General features: G+C 40.6%; 1 long non-coding RNA gene across 1 annotated transcript in view; it reads left to right on the top strand.

Moving 5' to 3' along the window:
• LOC311259052 overlaps positions 1–8,849 on the top strand; it is a 43,889-nt gene extending 35,040 nt beyond the window's left edge. The window contains exon 3 of the long non-coding RNA XR_014622815.1: positions 8,773–8,849. This is a non-coding gene — a long non-coding RNA (uncharacterized lncRNA). The remainder of the gene's footprint in view (positions 1–8,772) is intronic.
• The last annotated feature ends 9,793 nt before the right edge of the window (positions 8,850–18,642 follow it).

The raw sequence follows: 18,642 nt of genomic DNA, 5'->3' as shown, positions 1-18,642 counted from the left end.
TCAGTTGAGATGCATTGAGGTGAATTCATGAGTAAGCACAAGACAATTTCAGATGATTAAACAAAGTGCAGGAGAAGATTCTCATGTGCCGAACTGTGAGCACAAAATTCTGATTTTGTGTGACATGCTCAGTGTAGGATCTGTTCTCAGTTCTCTAGCAAGCCTCAGAAAGACACAGATAGGAGGAGGACAGGATGACACTTCCAGGTCAGATCCACCGCTTATTTTCTCTCGGGTGGAGTTTGAATATATGGGATGTGAAGACACCTCCAAATCTTATTGAATCTTCCCCTGTGTTTACTGAACTGATTTTTGATTAACAACTCATGTGTTTTGTGGTTGATCAGTAGTTTTTTCATTATGCTCAAGTGTGGATGCAACTGTTTTCCTTGCAGGCTTGCTGGGGTGATTATGGGAGTTTGCCCATCCAGTCTTCATGTGTTTTGTCGACTTGGAGAAGGCCTACAACCATGTCCCCCAGAGAGTACTTGGGGGGTTCTGTGGGAGTATGGGGTACTGGGGCCATTGCTACGAGTCCCTATCCAGTCCCTAACCAAAGCATTACCAAAGTGAGACCTGTATCTGTATTCTCAGCACAAAGTCAAACATGTTTCCAGTGGATGGCCGACTCCTCTAGGGTTTTCCCTTTTTCCTGATCCTGTTTGTGATATTCATAGACAGGATCTTAAGGCTCAGCCACAGCATGGTGGTATGTCTGGTTCAGGAACCTCAAAATTGCGTTTGTGAAGTGGTTGGGATGAGGGTTAGCAACCCAAAGTCGGAAGCAGTGGTTCTCTGCCTGAACACTGTGCAATGTCTCCTCAGGTTAGGGGATGAGTTCCTCATCCAAGCGAAGGAGTTTAAGTATATTGGGGTCCTGTTCATGAGTGATGGGAAAATGGAGCATGAGCTGAGATGAGATGGACAGGGGTGTGGTGCAGCGGCAGCAGTACTGCAGGTGTTGCGCAGAACCATTGTGGTGAAGAGGGAGCTGTACCAGAAGGCGAAGCTTTCGATTTACCTATTGGTCATGAGCTATGGGTAGGGACTGAGGGAAGAAGATCGTGGATACAAGTGGCCAAAATGAGTTTCCTCATTTCTCAGCTTTAGAGGTTTTCTGGGCACAACCCTGGGGCAGACCTAAAACTCGCTGGAGGGGTCATTTGTCTCATCTGGCCTGGGAACGCCTCAGGATCCCCCAGGAGCTTCTGCTTACTCCAGCACCTCCGCCACCCTGCAGCCCAGCCTCTCTCGACTCAGCCACCAGCCAAACCATCAAGCCGACCAATTCCATAATAGTAATAAGGCTCGTATTTCCCAAATAATACCTCTGGTGTTGCTTTATACTGCCTGACCTGAAAAATAAGAAATTGCAGGAGAGAGTACAAAGTGTTCCCTCCTCTCTATCACTGCAGCGATCAGTGTCAGCTGAACAGTGTGTGGAGATGTGGAAAGATATGCCGTCCCTGTCTTTCTTTCTCTCCTTCTATCTCTCTCTCCTTTCCTTACTCCCCCTCTCACTCCATTAAAAGACTGAAATTAAATCGTTGGCAAACCTCCTGCTGTAATCCTGGATTCCAGAGCTCCAGTACTTAAACTGAGATCACTCTATCTTTATCTCCCACTTTGCATCTCTCTTTTTATTTTGCTCTATTTCCCCTTCCTCTGATCTCTTTCTGCTGACAAGATGCAGGTCATAGTCAGAGGCTAGGCTCAAGCGGGGGGGGTTTAATGTAGAGAGAGAGAGTTGGATTTAAGTCGACAACGGTGGCCTCTGATGGCTGTAATGAGCTGCAGAGTTAAGGTCTGGACTACATGGACGCACAGGTCAACAGTAAAGATGTATGTAAATGTGTGTGAATCGCCAGTTTCATCCATATGATATTATATCCAGTAGATTCTTTGGACAATGATGAGAACTTTCCCAATGTCACAAAGTCTGCCACGATACTAATTCAGTTCGATTCAATTAAGGGGCCTGCGATCGATATGACAATTGTTTTTTAGTGGCACGCAGACTGTTCCTCTACTCGTAGCTTAGCAAATTACATGCATTGTTGTGTAGTGGAATCTCAATGATTTTGGACTCATTTTAGGGGGTACCACCTCCGAAGAGGAAAAATTAAATCAGATCAATAATTTCTTAAGTTATCATTCAAATATCTAAAAGAGATGATAGTGAATTGAATGAGGAAACAGGGCAACAGTGGAGGAAATAATCTGTTCAATATGGATTCTAGTCACTAATACTGAAGAAAGATGCAAAATTTGGAGGTTGAATTACTGACAATAAGATTATTATTATAATATTATTTTGAAATCATCCTAGTCATGAGCAGTTTGAGAGGATAGTTCAGCCTACTTTTAGATGTGAAATGCGGTCCGGAGTTGAGAACTCGGTCAGAACCAAATCACTGGATGCAGTGGATGGAACCCTTACAGCGAACTCTGGACGTTGATGTTGATGTAGCGGTCTCTTTAGACTTTTCACTGGCAGCAGCTCAGTGATCGTAGGCGTAAGACAGACTGTCGGTCTGTTTGGGTGTCTAGGTCAGCTGGTTGATGACAACATATCAATCTGGTGTAATTGGCACACCGGTTAACTTAAAAAGACGCTGGCCGAAAGACACAAAACTTTCAAAGTATTTGGGAAAAAAAGAAAAGGTTGTATGAAACTGGTAACAAGGTTACAATAAATTCATGCTGTTTTTCCACTAGCACCTTTTTGTGCTCCGAGTCAAATCAAGCCATTACCAGTGTTGTGCCGAGTTGAGCTGAGCTGCGTGGAGCCACTTTGTTAGCAGTGATTCTTCGATAGCACTGCAGGGATTTGGATAAGTGCGTCACTGGTTTAAGACACATTTTCAAGCAGGTAGCCCAGTTGTGATGGAAAAGCAAAACCCTGGCTGCGCCGGGCTGCCGTGCTGCCGTACTGAGTCAAACTTAGTTGGGTCAGGTTGGCAGATGTAATGGTGGTGAACTCTTTTCTCTCCTTTCATTATGAGACGGTAATTCTCGGAACTTTTGTGTTTTGCGTGCTGAAAATACATCACGTCACCCACCATGACTCTTAAAATATCAAAAACAACTAATATGTGTATAAACAAAACAAAAATAGAAGGAAAAAAAGGGAAAAAAAGCTTTAAAAATGTACATGACTGAATTCCTCTTTTAGGTAAATTATTGTGAAGAATGTTAACTTCATACAAATGGATCGATGGATCGTTTCAACCCTAATATATACCAGGCTGCATTGTATTAGAAGACACTTCTTTATTCAGAAGTTCACATCAAGATGGAAAATTGTTTCAGATTTGTGTGTGTAAATATACAGACAAATTAGTTGTGCTGGGCTTGTTGTGTCCTGATTATATCTGTATTTCACAGTATACAGAAGACAGATCCCCATACATGTAGGAAGCTGATGGTCATAGCAGAGTGAAGGATAGTGGACAGCAGATAGTTTCAGCTGGATCAGTAATGAATTCAGCCTGTTTGCACAAGTATATTTTTAGCCTCTCACCCAGACAGCAGAAACACTGAATATTGTCTCACTGCTATGAGAAGAGATCACCTCAGGAGACAAGAGAAGGTGATAAAGTGGTGTAAAATTCAACGGCACTCCAATAAAACTGTGAGTGACAGCCGAGCTGTGATACATGTTCTTTTTATACTTTTCATTCTGTCATTCACCTCACAGACAGAGGCGAACGAATAACTGCACCGAGTGGCCTTCACCTGACCCCATCTAGTTTTTTAGACTCATTCTTTAGTGACACATGAGATGCTCATTGTCATTTGACCATTTCACATGAGACAAGAGAACTGTCTCATTACTTTATTCATAAAATTTGGCACCACTGCAATAAAGACGAGCCAAGTTAAACATTATTGACAGGTTAGAATCACTGTAAGCCAGCGTCACCATGACTGGACGAGTTCAATGTGTAAGCAGCAAAGAATGGCCAATCAGAATGACTGCAGAGCTGCTGTGGCTAATGAGGAGCAGAACAGCAGAATAATGGCAGAAAACACCACATAAAAAGCTTTGTTGGGGAGCTTTTCATGATTGGCTTGACTGGTACACACAGTTTTCAGTGTGCTGTGTCGCAGGAATGAGTGGGTGGGCCTATGGAGGACAAAGCCTGTGTGGAAAAAAATAAACTTTTGAGAAAGCAATAAAAAAAAAATTCATGTGAGATTGTAATACAGTGGCCAGCTGGCTCCACAGAAACAGTTTCCAAGGTTTTATAATCAAGGCTTGATTGTGTTAAAAAAATAAAAATAAATAAAAAGGAGATGAAAATAAGTATTTATGGGGAAGTTTGACATGCTTAACATAAATAATTAATAGGGCTAGGCAATATATTGATATTATTATTATATTGTTATCATGATATGAATGAGACTAGATATCATCTTAGATTTGGGATATTTTTATATTGTGATATGGCCCAAGTGTTGCATTACTGTAAAGTGATGTAATGTTCTGAACTTACTCTAAGACTGTTGTACTCGTTCGAATACTTGCCTATACTCACATATCTTCAATATTGTAGCAATGACTATTATTTAACAGGAATTTGTTTAAAATATTGTTATATTTCATTTCTGTCACCCAGTCCTAGCATTCATGAAGTGCTTTTTTGGAGACTTCAAAATATAAATAAGAGAAATGTTGTGTTTTTTAGAGAGAACAACGCCATCTGCGATTGATTAACTAGTGGGCTATCTACCCTCACTTTGCTGTCCACTGTCAATCACACATGATTTGCAGAGGGAGAGATGGTCTCTGGTGTTACATCCCTCCTGTGAACGCACTGATTGTGATGCAACCTCTCCCGTTTAATGTAGGCCTACTTATGCCTTTGTTCTGTACAAACTTGTAGGTGAACCTGGTTATTGCGATGATGCTCGTTTGTTTGATCAGCTACATGATTAGTAAAAAGCTTCCTCAACATGCTGATGACTCACCTACTGTTATGACAAAGAAATTGCGACGTGTGTTTTTTGGGCGACTTTATCAAAAACTTACCGCAGATAAAGAAAGCCGATAAGTTGTTGGTAGAAAGAAACCGAAAGCAGAGATATACCAAAAGACGAGGCAAACTAGTGTGCATGTAGTAAGGTGGACAATTAAGGCAACATTATGAGAACTCTGTGGGCAAACTTTTACAGCAATTCTGAAGAAAGATAATTGATTTTTGTGTCTCATTCTCAGGCTCTTCTGCAACGTCCTTTTTCTTCAACAAACTCTTCTCCAGTATATTTGGTTGTACAGTCACAGTTATTATCTATTACACTGGTCGAGTATGTTTTACAAAAGAGGTTGTCGAATTATAAACAGTCTGCTGTCTGGGTTGGTAATTGCACAAAGATTGTGGTAATTTTTAAAAATTGAATATTTTTAAAGGCATGACTTACAGTCACAAACGCAGAACCAAGAGTCCTGCATGAATAGGATGAAAAAAGGATGATAAGATAAAATTGCAAAGTACTGGATAGCACAGTGTAAAAGATGCACGTACAGCTCAGCAGGGTTTGTACATCTCTGAGCGCATGCATTAGTGGGGGAGGGCACAAGCACGTGTCATGGCCGCCTGCTGTGGCACCCCGGTGCCTTGTGTGGAGGAAATAGAGGACGGATTGATCACCTGCTGCACAGAGGCAACAGTCAGCAGCCATCTAGTGCCCACAGAGACATACAGTGATAGAGGGAAACAAAAAATACAGAGATTAAAGATATAGAGATGGGAAGGAAGATTAAAAGACAAAACAAGGAAATTAGGAGATGAGAGAGAGAGAGAGAGAGAGAGAAGGGAGAAGAGAATAAATGAAAAGAGAGTTTCAGAGGGCAGGAGATTAAAAAAGACAGATTCAGAGTCAGGAAAGAGACAAACAGCAGAAGAGTTCTTGTAAACGTTATAATAACCTACTGTTTAGAAGAAGCTGCAGTCAGGAATCAGGAGGAACAAACAGGTGGACGTGGAAGGACGAAAAAATCTATTTTTTGCCTCTTGTTTCTCATCACGTTCAGTGCATGTGTGCAGCGCATGTGACGATGGAGGTCCTTTTTCATTGATTACGAGCATCACGTTCACAGGCTGTCAGTCAGGGTGGCTGCCAGTCCTGTGAGTGAGGACTGAGTGATGCTTTGTTATTCAAAAAATGAACATGAGCAGGGGAACAAAAACTTCCTTACAGTTTCTACTACATTTCCTCAGACAATTATCTTTGTGAGATCGTTCAAGTTATTGTATGTATATTTGTGTATTTATTCTTTAAGCAAACTTCATGAATGTTTATTGTGACAAAGTAGTATGTGTTCACTCATTTGCTCATTTGGCTGGATTTTAGTTTACTTCTCACTTCCACCTTTGACTGTTATCTGAGCCATATATTCCAAATTTGGGCAAAGGAGAGGATGCCTACACTATGTGGGATTAGGTGGGCTGGTAATCACCTGATTACTGACTCAGACACGTCACCTTAAAAATCCCAAAACATAATTCCCTTCCACAATAAAAAAACGTCACTATTGCAAGTCAAATTTGCTGTTGAAATGATGTATTGACTTGCAAATTATTAGTTATAAGTTACAGAGTAGTTATATGTTTAGAGACAAGACAGAAAGAATTTTTTTTATCAAGCAATTTTCAGACATGTAATACCTAGTATTCGTTCATCTATCTGTTGAAGTAATGGCTTCGTGTCATTCAGGCAGAGATGACTTTTATATTAATGTTCTTTACGGCTTCTTTCAGACATTTGTGGCCATTTTTTAAACTTTTTTTTGCCATCGAAGCCTTAATTCATGACCATTGTGTGCACAAGGGACGCTTGTCACACAGACAGATTTTTCATCAGTTTCATAATTTAAAGTTATTAGATTTAGTATAGAGTGAATTTTGTTGCCTGTTTTATTATATCCAAGAGTGTATTGAATGACAGGACGATACATTCAGAATCTATAAACTGTTTGCTTACATGCTGCATGTAAAGCATTTTGCTGGGTATTCATTTATATCATGCAGCTGGCATGAACAACAAGTGAAAATCGGAATGAGCAAATAGTCTCAAAACTAAAAAGAGCACCAGCAAGAAGTGGGAAACCCAGAACGTCATTAAACAGTTGCTAACCCTGTTTAAGATTGAAATTGTTTTATTATGTGATTCAGATTTAAAGTATAACTACATACTAGACCCCTGTAATAAAAACACTCAGGGAACTCTTAACTATTTCATCATTTAGAGCAACCCTTTTCCTTTGGAGGGCCAAACCTGTAACTTTGTGGTGGGCTGCGGGCCAAAAGCAAACACCTACAGTCCTGCTCACCATTATTGGCACCCCTTCATTTATTGCATAACCTCTACAATATCTTCAGAAATAAATGTAAATGTATCAAATTTATATCATCAGGATCTTTTAATTGGAGGTCCAAAGTAATTTTTAAGAAAATTGTTTTTTCAACTTACATATTGTAATTTCAAAGAAGAAACAGAAAAAACAGCATGTGCAGCAATAATGGCACCCCTCTTTAATATTTGGTTGCACACCCTTTGGCAGTGATGACAGCCTCCAAACGTTTCTTATACGCTTCTATAAGCTTCTTGCACTTCTCAGCTGGTATTTTCATCCACTCTTTCTTTGCAAATTGTTCAAGCTCTTGAGTGTTTGCAGGTTTCTTTTCCCCAATGGCAGATTTCAGCTCATACCAAAGATTTTCAATCGAATTGAGATCGGGACTCATGGCTGGCCATTTTAAAACAGTCCATTTTTTCCTTTTAAACCATTCCTGCATGTTTTTGGATGTGTGCTTTGGGTCTTTGTCTTGCTGGAGGACCCATGATCTTCGACTCAAACCAAGTTTTCTTACACTGGGTAGGACATTTCGCTCTAAAATCTCTTGATAATTCTCTGATTTCATGATTCCTGTGATACGGGCAAGGCCTCCAGTACCAGATGCAGCAAAGCAGCCCCACAGCATTATGGATCTTCCACCATGCCTAACTGGGGTGTTCTTTTCCTTGTAGGCTTCATTGCACCGTCTGTAAACAAACTGTTGGTGTACATTGCCAAAAAGCTCTATTTTTGTTTCATCTGTCCACAGAAGATGCAAAATGGTACGAGGATCCACTTAACTGACTGATCTCCTTCTGCCATGCTCAGTTCATAAAAATCTAATCTATAATTATGGATCCTAAATATTTTTTAAGAGCATTTTACCTCACAGGATAAAACAGAATACGCATTCGAATTTATTTTTTCCTTTCCCTAGAAACATCTAGCAGGCTGAATTGAACCTTATGGTGGGCCAAGTTTGGCCTACGAGCCTCACTTTAGGCATCCCTGATTTAGAGGAGGAGCATGTAAGACAGCCTATATGGCCATGCATCACGTTTTCTCCACAGGAAGGGCACCCTAGAGGGCACTTCATAAGGTTTTATCTATCTTAAGGGAATCTAAGAGGACACCTTTATGGCTTATTTTTTACATGGGGCCACCAGTGGATAGTGGGATTTCTATAATCTGTAATCTGAGATGTAAAGAATCTCCTCGACATCATCTAGAAAATTATTACATTTTCTCATTCTTGAATTTAACACCACTGTTTTGACCAAAGTTTCAGGAAAAACAAGATACATGCCCACTGTAGGACTATATTAGACCTTTTCCACCTCTACTACATTTCTTTAATCATGTTGTTCCAAACCAAAGCATACACAGTAATACATACAGTGCATGTTCACTTGTTTTTCTCTTCCGCCCAGAGCTGAACTGGCAAACTGTCCAGAGTGTACTCCGCCTCCTGCCCAATGTCAGAAGCCCCCCCCCCCCCCCCCCCCCCCCCCCCGTGATCCTTCTGAAAAAGGGTAAGCGGTTAGACAACGGATGGACACATGGACGGATACACTTGCACTCTCACACACAGAAGTGAAGAGAGGCAGTGCAGATAAAAACAATATGGCACACAAATAATGAGGCAGCTACAGATGAAAACAAATGCATGACTGAATATCAGCATCAGCGTGTGAAAGGGAAAGAGGATGAGAGAGGGTGACGGAGAGATATAAAGGAGGGGAGGAGAGAGGGAGGGTTGCTACAGAGTGAGCAATGGAAGCCCAGAGTTGTGAATGTAGGTCATCAATTCAGAAATGTATGTCAGTGTGTTAAGAATGAGGGATACAACTTCAGAGAGCAGAGCGTCAGAGACGGATAAAAGAACAGAAGGTCGAACCATATGAGGGGCGTGGGCTATTGGAAAAGAGTGGAGGAGGAGGGATGGCAAGGTTAGTCAAAAGAGAGATGGAAAAAGGGGAAAGACATTTTTTTTTAAAAAGATAAAGAGAATGCTGTGATATATTTAATGGAAATTCAATTCCCTTTAAATTATGCATGGCCTTGGATTGCTCAGGGATCACAGGGTGTAACTGTGCAATTAGCTGTCGTGCAGTAGGTCAGCTGTTCCTAACAAGAAACACTGTGTATAAAATACAATACAAATTCATACATTTATTTATAGTAATGCCTCAATACTGTCTGAAATGCCAATCACTGTGGGCTTTCTGTATATTCTAAAGTGCTGATTTCAATAAATTTTCATAATTTCATAAAGAGCTATCTTATATTAAAGGCAGTTCTTCTACTGCCTTACTAAAGTCCAGGGCTCTGTACAAATATTTAGATGCAATTAACTAATTACGCACACTTTCTCTCTTGCTAATAATTAGCATTTCTTGCATTCATGACCGCTGTGCAGTTTATAGCACAAAAACAACTTGACATTATCATATCGTATCTAGATGTGTTTTGTAAAATAAATCATTGGACTGGTGGGCTTTGCACCACGTTGTACACAAGGTCTTCCAAAAACTACTGCATTGTTTTTAGACGCATAAAACAAAAAGGTGCTGTTCCACCAGTGGAAGATTACCCTGAATCATTGCTGATGGTGATAAAGGAGACCGACAGACCCAGAAAAACAATGGAAAATCTCTTCCGACCACTTTTGTGTTGCACAACTCTCATTCAAAGCTTGAGGTCGAGCTTCTGAGAACATTACCTGCACTCTATCTAGTCCTCTTTGTTAGTAGGAAGCAACAGTTGATACAGAGACACGTTACATGGTGCTCTGCATGGACCTGCTACTGTTTTGAATAACTGGTCTGTGTACACACAAATTAATTGTCCCCTCTCCAGAGCAGCAGCAGTGCTTTCCTCAGAGAACAGCAGTGCCTCCCAAAGGCAGCCCACAGGATCTGTGTAGCAAATAGCCATTCAGCCTTGCCAGACCACAATGAGCAAAGAGAACTTTGTGTGTGAGCAAGTACATATGAGATGACAAATGATAACACAGACATTAACAAGCATTGTGTTCTTGCTCCTTCAAACACAGAGCTGGCAAGAACTTGAATGAGAGCAGCTGCAATCAAACTGGCATTGATAAATCAAACCCCCCTGCGGTGATGGCCATAAATAATGAGGCATGACCAAAGTTACGTAACACAATTAGCTGGAGGCACAGCAGCATCCATTAGCGATTCCGAGAAGAGCCAAATACCATCACCCCATTAACTGCAGCCTCCGTGTGAAGGAGACATGATGTAGAATGAGCATTTGTGTGTGCGTGCATGCAGGCATGAGCATTTGTAGAACTGTTGGTTTGGAGAGCAGCTGTGTATTTTGTGTGCACTTCAGGGCAGCCATGCATTCATATCCAGGGTGTGCTGCACAGAGATGTTTGCGATTTCTTTATAGAAATGAATTTGTCTTCTCGTGTGTCCTTCCTAGATTACAGCCAATAGTCTCTGACCCCAAACAAATGAAGTAAGTATTTACAGAAAATAACAGTATATTAGTGTGTACAAAAAGGAGTGTGTACACAAATCTTAGTTAAAGGGGAACTACCGTTTTTTACAACCTGGACCTTATTTCTAGCATAAAATATGATCATTTACTCACCCAGATAACTTTCCTAAATGATCGTATTTTATGCTAGAAGTAAGGTCCAGGTTGTAAAAAACGGTAATTACCCTTTAAGATTTTTATGTATACTACATTTGAGTAGAAATTTCTGGACACTAAAATCGTGGAACAACGTAAAGGTTTCTGCAATGATGCAGTGACGGAGCTTACGCTGAATTGTCACTCTCTTGAATTGAATTGTCGTTGGACATTAGGTCAACCTTAATTTTATATGCTGGGAGGTGTGAGGGAGGCAAAGATCAGCAGCGAGTGACAAAAAACACACCCAGTAAAAACACACCCAGTATCTGACTACAACCATAAAGAATACAGTGAGCCTTGCTGATGAGCCAAGAAATGAGGGAGTGCTGTCAACTTTGCTGTCCAACTCATGGACACATCAAGCAAGACTTTATGAATGTTGTGTGTGTGTGTGTGTGTGTGTGTGTGTGTGTGTGTGTGTATGTATGTGTACTAACACATATGGTATTAAAGGAACACTGTGTATAACTGAATATGTACCAGTTATCGTAAATCAGAGTTGCTGCGGCCAGTGTCACGCCAGCAGAAGTCACAGCAGACAGGAGTGGGTGGTCCAGGCTGCTGGACGGGGAGTTGTGCCAGGGCTGAACTGGCAGTCTCTCTGGGGCAGACGGAGGAAGTGGCTCTGCCACGGGGGCGGGACGGGGGCCGGGTGGTTGTACTGCTATTCCTGTGAGATCTCGTTTTAATGTGTTTTCAGGCATCAAAGACTTTCATAAAGTCAGATTATATGATCATCAGCAGATGTCCCTTATTTTACACTGGCTGCCTGTACACGTGGAGTTTAAACTGTCCATACTGTATGTGTGGTTTATGGATGTATTTGTGTTATCCATGTGATAGACTGGTAACCTGGATGTATCACGCCTCTTTCCAAGTGTATGCTGGGATAGACACTAATGACACTAATTGGATTATGTGATAAAGTGTATGTGTGGGCTATGTTTATATTGCTAACAAAAAAGCAGATCCTGCAGACTTAGAATAGAGAGATTGGCTATTTAAGTTTTAAGATAACATAATTTATTTATCACATGTATGCATAAAGCTCAGTTTAAAAAATGTGACTTTAAATAAAAATACAGACAGAGGAAGTGCATGCACAGTCATAGAGCTTTGTTGTGTGGTGACTGGGTGAGTACAGATGGATGTTTTTTTCAGATGAGAGCTGAACATCAGCCACAGAGACAGCGAGGCACAGACAGAACATGAGACAAAGAAAGACAGAACAAGCGAGAATATATTTTCAGTATCCTCCATCACCACCCACACCTTTTAATTCAGTGCCGCTGACAGCTGCTGATGTCTTCACGATCAATAGATGTGTTTATTAACCCTGAATGCTGCAAAGAACACAGAAAAACATGTTTCATAATCCAGTGTTTTATCAAATGATATCGACAGATTTGAAGATTTGTAGATTTGTAGAAAATCTAGAGAAAGAGAGAGAAAGCAAGTAGAACAGTTAACAATAAAATATATTTTATTTGGTGAAAGTTTTCATCTAGATCACATTATACCAACTGTAAAGCAGCATAATTCCATGCATATTTTTATAGCAACTAGCAAGCCAGCTTGACAGTGGTAGCCTTTAATTAAGGGAATGTAGAGGCAGAAAATTTGAAATGAAGGAAGATATCATAGCTTGTTAGCTGTGCTGCACGACCCGTTGTTTTTTAACCTCCTTTGTATGAACTTCTCCACAACAAAGACATGGTTTGCAGACAAATATCAGACAAAAATCTGATGGTACAAATATGTCTTTCGAATAAAGTGTGTGAACTTGTTCTCCTGTTAGCAACCAAGCTATTAATGTTGCTGTTTGACAGCAAACTAACAGCTAGTCAGCTTGCAAGCTAAAAGAGCTTTTTCTTTTACCCTGAAATTAAGATAAGCTTGGAGAGCTACCAAGTAGCCTTAGCATGTTCCTGGCTGGCTAGCGTGTTAGTCAGGGTTGGAAATGAACTTTTATGTCCACCAGCCAAATGACTGGTGAATGTTCAAATTTTGAAAACCACTCATTTGAATACCATTGTGTTTGTGGCTGGTGAGTGAAGCAAATGGAGCAATCATTTGCGTATTTTACCAGCATTTGGCTTGTGCTAATTTTGAGCCCTGGTTTTAGCAGTTAGCTCCTCAGCTACATTTGTTAGCCTAATCTACTAGCGTTGCTAGAGCGCTATGCCCTGCATCACCAATCACTTCTGGCACCACATATTTCATAAGGAGACTTGCGGCTGAATTTCAGGACTATATAAAGTTAATAATTATTCATCAGGATTCATGTTTTTTGTATTTTAGTTTCTGTAGTGAGGCATGTGAGAGGACCCAAGTTTCATGGTCTGCACGTGATCTTATTACGGTGGCACAATAAAGACAAATAGACCACAGTGTAAGAATTATTGAATCAACTATTCTTCTGTCCAGGGACTGAACCTTACCAGACTAACTATAAAACAGGATGTATTTGCAAAGCTGATTAAATCAACCAATTACTGTCTTTCTGATGGAGAAGGGATGTAATGGTGTTCAGTAGTTGGTCAGCTACAGTTCTCCTCTGGTATTATTTTACATCACCATCAGTATATGTCATTATGATACACACACACATTAGTGGTAGATGTTGAAGGAAAAAAAGCAGGTGATGATGAACAGACAGCTGGAACATGACTGCAGGTATAAAGCAAGTCTGTGTTGTGTGTAAGGTCTTAGAGGAAATGTGCTGCACGTGCATGTCAGGTTACATTCATATTAAGCTTTTGAGACACACACTAATACACAGGCATACACATACCAGCAGACCGATGAAAGATCAGGAGACAAACCTGTGTGCTGTTTAGTAGACACACACAAGGACACTGTTGCTTTAACAGCATATGGTCTGGATTCCTCATATGCACCAAGGTCATCTGTGTCAAAGCAAGTTACAATAAAGTCTCTTTGGGTGTACAGACAGTGCTGTCTAGGTAGGGCCCTCCTATTCATACTGAAGTAAAGCTGACTGTAGATTGAACAAACAATACACTGAACCACCACCTCTGCTGATTATAATTTAATAAAAGCTTTTATTCTGACGTGGAACAAAATATTCCCTGAGCAAAACACACCATGCATGAAATAGTTGAACATTTATGCCCGTGTCAGTATTTTCTCTGGCTACCCAGCTGCTTTTTTGAAGTACCTTCACCTGAGGGAGAGGACTAATTTTCATTAGTCATCCCTCTCTTCACAAAGCAGGCTCATCTGTGATAAAAGAAACCAGCACAAAGAGAGAAAGAGGAGTGAGATTGGAACAGTAGGAGCCCCTGTGTGTTGTTTTGATACAGAATGTGGGTCAAACTCATGAAGGCCAGACACTTTACCTGCCATGTCAACAGACAGCCCCTCCGCCTGCCAGAAGGAATTAATTTATTCAGTGGCTTTTAAATCTGGCTGTGTACACTTGTGTGTGAGTGTGTGTGTGTGTGTGTGTGTGCGTGTGTGTGTGTGTCATCATCGCCTGACCATAAGAGATTTTAATCAGTCAGCTGCTCACCTGCACACATCCGCCCCCCTCTTTTTTCTCTCTGCGTCATTCACAGCTTGGATGTCATTAATGGCCTTTTCTATTCCATCTCTAACATTCGTTAATAGTCTCTCCTCATAAAGGTCGAGTGTTTTGAAAATTAAAAGAAAAAAACTAATGTTTTGTTATGAACATTTATCCAAAAATTGTGTTTCAAATTCATACATCAGTGTGAGTGAGGCAAAGATTCACTCCATGGACCAGAAGGAAAAAATAATAATACAGTCCAGGCTGAGCAGGATATATTCAGGACAAATTGTTTATTGTTTTCTCATCAGGTGGCTGTTTGTCTTGATACCTTCCACACAAGCATAGATTAGTTGATGAAAACACGTTCCCAGGGCCACGTGAGAGCAACACCCAGGTGTATATTTTGTGCATGTGCATGAAAACATGTAGATGTTTGTGTGTATGTAGCATAGAATGGAAGTATTTATTTACTGTAATTATACAACAGATATTTAAGGATATATATGTAGGATGTGGAATTCTATAGTGAGAGACTTGATTGGATGTAGGCTGATTTCAGTGTGACTGCTAAATGAGTACAGTAGGACTGATGAGCTGATAACATATTCAGCTTAAATGCTTTGCCATACTTAATGCAAATGCTTCATATCTGTCCGTGTCTGTGTGTCTGAGTGATGTAAATGCCAGAGTTAGCAATGGAAGCAAGATTTTGTTTTCATTTGTATGCTGGTGAGTGTCCTTGCTGCCCATTAGCAGCATATTATTGAGGTCACTGGATATGGCACAAGCACTTAGTCATCAGTAATTTCATGCAGGGACGGTCACATATGAGATAGAGAAAAAAAAGGGAAAAGCAGATAAAATAAAGCTACGTGGAATGTGGAAGTGATTGCTTGTAGTGATGAGGCCACAGAGAATAAAGTCTGTCTTGTCCTTCAGCTCAACTGTATTGTTTTGATTTTCTGGCTTGCAAACTCATCAACCTCATTTCCATTTGCAGCAGGCCGTTCGTTTTAGCAAACCAAGCTCAAATAATCTCATTGTACACCATCTGCAGACAGGCACAGGTAGCAATTAGCTGCTGAACACAGTGGAGCATTTAGCAGCTAAAGAGCCAGATATTTTCCTCAGAGTCAGTGATGAACAAAATTAGAGAGAGAAAGAATATTGGACTTAGCATACAGTTGGCCCAAAGGAATATATTATATAGCATTACGAAATTGACTAATGCTGCCAATCTTTTAAATGCTTCATTCCTGTCATCACAGTAATTCAAGGGACAGGCAAACACAACGTAGCAATAGGGAAACAGAACAGCAGGATCACAGGAGGAGTAACCCCCTAACCCTAACCCTAACACAGGTGAGGGTTATGAGTGGAAAAACACTAGAAACAGGTGTTGAGGGAAAGCAGACTTGGGAAGAACAATGAACAAGATGACAGGACCATGACAGTCACACAGAGAGGTGAAGTCCACTTCGAGTAGACAACCTTAAGACGTTATTTCCGAAAAAAATATGTATGGTAGTTAATGGCGAGAGACATTTTTTTTATCCCGTGTGAGTTGTGCCATGAATCACACATATGATGTGTGTCTGTTTTGAAGGATAATTTTTCAACTTTTTCAAATTTTTTCAACACAAACCACAAACTGGTTTGTCATAAAGTGAATGATGATTCATGTGGGTTCTTAAGCTAAGAAAGTACTCTAAAAGCAGTACTTGCACTGAGCATGCATGTGTTCATACTGTACATGCAAGCACTCTGCTCAATACTTAATCAGAACACTAATATCCTAAGAGTGGGTGTTCAGAGTGCCATAATGTACTCTACTGACCCTGTACGCTTGGTGCACTGGCTTTCTGTTGAGTACATAAAGAAAAAGGGAGCAACAATTTCCAGTACTGTTCATGGATGACATGCAGAAGGCTGCTCCCCTGACCTCAGAAAATTTGCCTTTCAAACTGAGCTGATGAATGAGAAGGGCTTCTGTGGCTCTAGGTAAGTTATTATTGCCTGTATGTGGAGCTGAAGGTTGAGTGGAAGTGGATATAGTAGGCCTTTCATTCAACATTTTGGTGGTCCCAATTCTTGACCTATATCAGTAAAAGACTACACTGCCTTGACACCCAGTGTTAACCTTTGTTAAGTATCAGCTAAGATGTATGTAGGTGTGCTTTTCCATGGACATGCATTTACAGTGTCAGGTATGTATGCAGCAAATTGTTCTTTATGCGGCTTGTTATTCCTTCAGTTTGTTAAAATAGTTTTTATTGCGTAGTTTTTATTGCGTTTATTGTCTTTGTCTTACCATCATCATGGTACACTCTGCCGATACTGATGCCATTCAGTTACCAATGATCCATATATCGATGAAGGAGCTGTCAACTTCCCATTGCACTCTTTGAAATTCTCGTATTACTTTTGAACATACATCAAAATCTACTTACTAATAGTGTGTGTTGCTGTGCAGTTGCTTTGTTCAAATTTCTCAAAACATTAAAAGAGTTGCCACAGCAATTTGCACTCTACACCTCTTGTGTATGTGAAGCCCACCGAACCTATAGTTCAACTAAATTGCTTAAAATACATTTTAATTTAATACATTTTCAACTGTTTTAATTAGGGCTGACCCAAATGCATCATCTGATTCAAAGTTCCTACCATTGCCATGGTAACTGATGTCCAAATCACCATATGAATGGCTTGGTATTTTTGTTTAGGGTGACGTTGCATTGCCTGCAATGAAAAAGAGGCACATGACTGATAAAGAGTGATAAATGGAGTTCCTGTATGGCGAGTATGGCTGTGTGGTTAACAACTGTCTCACGTAGACTTATACATAATAACACCAACAACAACAAAAATCATGATAATGATAATATTCAAGAAAAATTAGCTCTTGTATCAGTATCAGTATAGGCAGACTCCAAACTTGGATCGGAACTAAAAGAAAGTGCATCTCTTGTCCATATAGGGACATTGTGATTGAGACACCTCCTTGTCAGCGATGTCAGTCATGAAACAGCATGTGCATCAGCTAAGTAGCCTTTGACTTCTCTGTCATAAATGCCAGTAAGTCACCACCACTGCTTTGGCAAGGACACAGGGTGTGGACCCCGGCCATCTGGGCCAAGGAATGAGGACAGAGCCGTGGACGCACAGACTGCCTGCGGGGCATGCACTCATTTGATGGTGGTTCATAATGATGCTCCCCACAATAGAGACTGGGCCTGTTGAGAAGTAACAGTGTGCTTGTTGCCATGGTAATGCTGGGTGTTTGTACCAGGCATCTCGTCTAGGAATTGATCGTTGATTCATGGATTAATTGATATTCACTCTGTGTCTGAACAAGAAGAAGAAGAATGAAAGTTCCTATAGTCGTGCTGGCAGCCTCATGAGATTTTCATTCTCAACACTAATCCAGAAAATAAAGTATCTGGATGGACAAACAACTAGGAAAGGGGATATAAAATAAAAGGGAATCATCAAGTATGCTATGGACATTTTTGGACATGTTAGACGAGGCTCTAAATCATCTGACTTGGCTCAATTTCAGTCTAAACTATAAGGACGCTTTCACACCTAACCTGTTTGGTTCGATTGAAACTGATTCTGATGGACTTTCCCTGATAGTGTTATTGATTATTGGTGGTCTATTTGTTTTTTTTTTCTTGCCCTTCTCCACATAGAAGTGAGAGGTCAACGGTCAATTACAGAACAGCACTGCATGAACTGATGGGAGTTCAGTGCCTTCAGTAGGGCAGCTGCTCACTGTCAGGAGGCTTCCGGTGAACTGACAGTCTCTTTTTGTTTATTACCCCATCCTGCAGGCAATGGTAATGAATTTCCAGTTTTTAATGTGGCAGAATATACATTTCCTGAAGAGACAAAATATCAGAAGGTCTCCTGAGTGCGACCTCAGGACCTGCAACTTGTTACATAAAGTGAGTCACCCTCGTAACATATGCTGCGGCATGATCTGAGTGGCTGTTAATCACTGATGGAGCTTCTCTGCTGCTTGCCTGTTGCATGCACTATAGCACACTGACCTACTTATGATGTTTGGGACTTATATCTCGTCTGACTCACAGGCAGC

This window comes from Pagrus pagrus (assembly GCF_965226575.1).
Source record: "Pagrus pagrus genome assembly, chromosome: 6".
Classification (NCBI taxonomy): domain Eukaryota; kingdom Metazoa; phylum Chordata; class Actinopteri; order Spariformes; family Sparidae; genus Pagrus; species Pagrus pagrus.
This window is presented reverse-complemented; position numbering and strand designations above follow the sequence as displayed.